The sequence below is a fragment of the Erythrolamprus reginae genome, chromosome 1 (genome assembly GCF_031021105.1).
Source record: "Erythrolamprus reginae isolate rEryReg1 chromosome 1, rEryReg1.hap1, whole genome shotgun sequence".
NCBI lineage: Eukaryota > Metazoa > Chordata > Lepidosauria > Squamata > Dipsadidae > Erythrolamprus > Erythrolamprus reginae.
The window spans coordinates 21,367,391-21,371,143 of NC_091950.1; positions in this window are offsets into that span (position 1 = coordinate 21,367,391).

Here is a 3,753-nt window from a genome sequence, read left to right on the forward strand (position 1 = left end):
TTTATTATTAGATTTGTTCCATTGTTATACTGTTTTTATTGACCCCTCGCATCCTGGACATAAACTGTTTCAACTCCTACCCTCAAAATGTCGCTACAGAGCACCGCACACCAAGATAACTACACACAAGAACAATTTTTTCCCGAACGCCATCACTCTGCTAAAAAAATAATTCCCTCAACAGTCAGACTTTTTACTAAATCTGCACTTCTATTTCTACTAGTTTTTCTCATCATTCCTATCATCCTTTTCCTCCCACTTAGGACTGTATGACTGTAACTTGTTGCTTGTATCCTAAGATTTTTATTAATATTGTTTCTTCATTGCTTATTTGACCCCTATGACAATCATTAAGTGCTGTACCACATGATTCTTGACAAATGTATTTTTCTTTTATGTACTCTCAGAGCATCTGCAGCAAGACAAATTCCTTGTGTGTCTAATCACACTTGGCCAATAAAGAATTCTATCCTATCCTATCCTAAAGGAAGGGCTTTCAGTGGACTAACCAGCCTCATGGCTGCAGTTCTTAGGCTTTCCCATGTGATGCTGCAGAGCCAAGTCTTACCTCCTTTTCAGAAGCCCAAAAGAGTGGGGGGGTCTGTCTCCACTCCAGGGGAAGACTATTCCATATAAATAAAAACTGAGAATGACCTCAGGGTGGGTGGCTGCCAGTTTGCTTCCTCCTGTGCTGTGTGGGCACGCATGCCCACACAGTGCAAAAACAAAAAAAAGTTCTTCCCCCAAAGCCAAAAATTCATGCAGTGCTGGAAACTCAGCTTCTGCACATGCGCAGAAAACCCTGGGAAAGAAATTGAAAAAGAAAATCTGATTTTTTTAAAATGGTGGTGCCCATGCACTGACACCAACCAAATCAGTTCTATGACATCATTGTGACATCACCAGCGGTTTGCTATCAGTTTGGATGAACTGGTCCGAACCGGGAGGAACCCACTTCTGAATGACCTACTTGAAAAGGTGTGGACAATACCATGTGAGGTTTCTTCAGTCAGACCAAACTCTGAAACTTTATAACAGCGGTCCCCAAACTACGGCCCATGGGCCACATGCGGCCCGCTGAGGCCATTTATTCGGCCCGCGGGTGAGTGACAGGAGCACATCTAATTTTCTATGAATAAAATGCGGTATTTTGTTAGTAACTAATATCAATCATCAAAAAAGTTGCAAAAGTTTTTTTTCTAATTTTGTCATCCAGCTACATTCATTTTCTTTTAATTAAATTCCTTCCTCAAAAAAGTACACCAATTATATTTCTAACTTATTAACCATTATGCCAAAGTGCTTCCTTTCTTTATACATTTTTCTATAAGCCAAGAAAACCTTGTACTGTATAGCCAATCAGATGTTAACAAAATTAAAAACAAAACATAAACATATATGAACATATAACAAAACATAAACATATATGAATTTCAGACTTCTTACCCCCCCCTCTAAATAGTACGTTCCCATTTTGCTTTTTACTTTAAAATAAGGTATGTGCAGTGGGATTTGTTCATAGGTTTTTTTTATAGTCCGGCCCTCCAACAGTCCGAGGGACAGTGAACTGGCCCCCTGTGTAAAAAGTTTGGGGACCCCTGCTTTATAACATGGAAGTCAGTGAGTCCAATTCTACATTATACCCTGGTCTGTAGCTACCTCTAGTGTTCAAAGGGTAGGCGGCTCCAGAATTTGGTATGTTCAGGTTTTCTTTGTTGTGGCAAGTTTCTCCTTTTCTCTTTTTTGCCTTCTCCAGTTGTAGCCAACTAGTTGCCACACACAGAGCTCCTGCTTCAGTTTTCTCACTGAACAGAATGCGCTATTGTTTAAACTCCTTGTTTTTCTCTCAATGAAGTGGGTATTATGCTAAATTATCATAGACTACTGCTTATTTCTATGCTTGCCATGAGAACTCCTTCTGCTACCTTCCTCCAGGATTGCCAACTGCTTATGTGTCACCAAGAATAATTTAATTTGTATTGATCAGTTATTGATTAGTTCACTAGGGAGCTGAGGATGGGTCTACCCCATCCAGGTTTGTTTTAACTGCTGCAGGATTGAAAATTTTGTCTATATACTAACACTCATAGTGATTTTTCACTAGGTGAAACTGTGAATAAGGGAGTAACACCACACTTGGAATAGTGCATTGAGTTTTGGTTGGCAAGATGCAAAAAGAATGTTGAGACTTAAGAAAGAATGCAGAAAGAGCAACAAAAATAACTAAGGGACTGGAGGCTAAAATATAAAGAACAGTTGCAGAACTGGGCTTGTCTAGTTTAATGAAAATAAGGACCAGGGGTGACATGATAGCAGCTTTCCAATATCTCATTGGTTGCCACAAAGAAGAGGGAGTCAAACTATTCTCCAAAGTACCTGATCAAGGAGAGAAGCAACTTAAGACAGTTAGACAATCCTGACAGTTAGAACAATTGATCAGTGTAACAGCTTGCCTGCAGAAGTTGTGAATGCCCCAACACTGGAAGTTTTAATGATGTTGGATAACCATTTGTCTGAAGTAGTGTAGGGTTTCCTGCCTATGCAAGGAGTTGGTCCCTTCCAACTCTGTTGTTGTTGTTGTTGTTATTATTATTATTCTTATATTGTAGTAGTAGTAGAAGAAGAAGTATGAGTAAAGGAAGTATGAGCATAGGTGTTTTGTCTTTTTAATTTGGTGTGATCAGCTTATGTCCACTGTTAGTTATTTATATTATTGGCATCCATCTTCAAAGATGTCTCCTCTGAATGGATGCCTAGTTGTATGACTGGAAACACTATCTTTAAATGGAGTTTTCTAGATTAACAACAAGGGATCAGCAATTCAGGGAGAGATAAGATCCCCCCCCCCCCAAATTCTTATGGAGGATTTATTTTGGGAGGATTTTTATTTCTAATGAGGGGTTTCCTTTATTCTTCGGGGTACACACCCACATTAACAAGTATTACAAATCTACTTTAGCGTTTCATTTAGCTCGAATTTAATGTTTTTATAGTGTGGTATCCATCACCTGAGAATTATTATAGGAAATAGGATACCTTGTACCCAGATTGTTGGGGGCCATATGCTGACTCTGTATTGTATAGCACTGTGAAGCAGTATAAAAGTCTAAGTGCTATTGCTATTATAAATGAATAGGTGGTGCAATAGCCATTCCTATACAATGTATTTCCCCCCTGAATTGATTTATTCCAGAATGAGATATTTATAATTATCTTTTTAACAACAAAATCCACCAGTTTTTCAAAAACCATTTTAACTGCTTTTCTAAATCTATGAAACAAACCCTTTCCCCCTTTGCCTGCTTGAAGCCACACACACTTTGATAGAAGAGTCCTTTAAAAAAAATCAGAAAAAAATTCTTGTCATGACAAGCCTTTGTATTTCAAACAGCCTCCCACCCTTTTCTTTTTAATTTATTTTTTCAATTTTTATTTTTTCCAATTTATAAGTCGCCCCTCTCCTGGGGGACTCAGGGCGGCTTATAAATTTGAATTTTTTTTAAAAAAAAGTTCAAAATATCTACAGTACTTCCAAAGGATCAGGATGTCTGCAAGACACCCCTTCCCCGCACCGCCTGTTCTTCGTAAACGCAAACCCTCCCCAGCCGCGTTTTTCGAAGCCTCCTTTCTTTCCTGAAACGCCTCAGTGTCATAATAATAAATCCCATAAAAATAAAAAATCCAGAGCCCATTACAATCAATCACAAGGGGGAAAAGACGCGCTTCTCTCTCCTTCGCCTCCACCTCGTAATT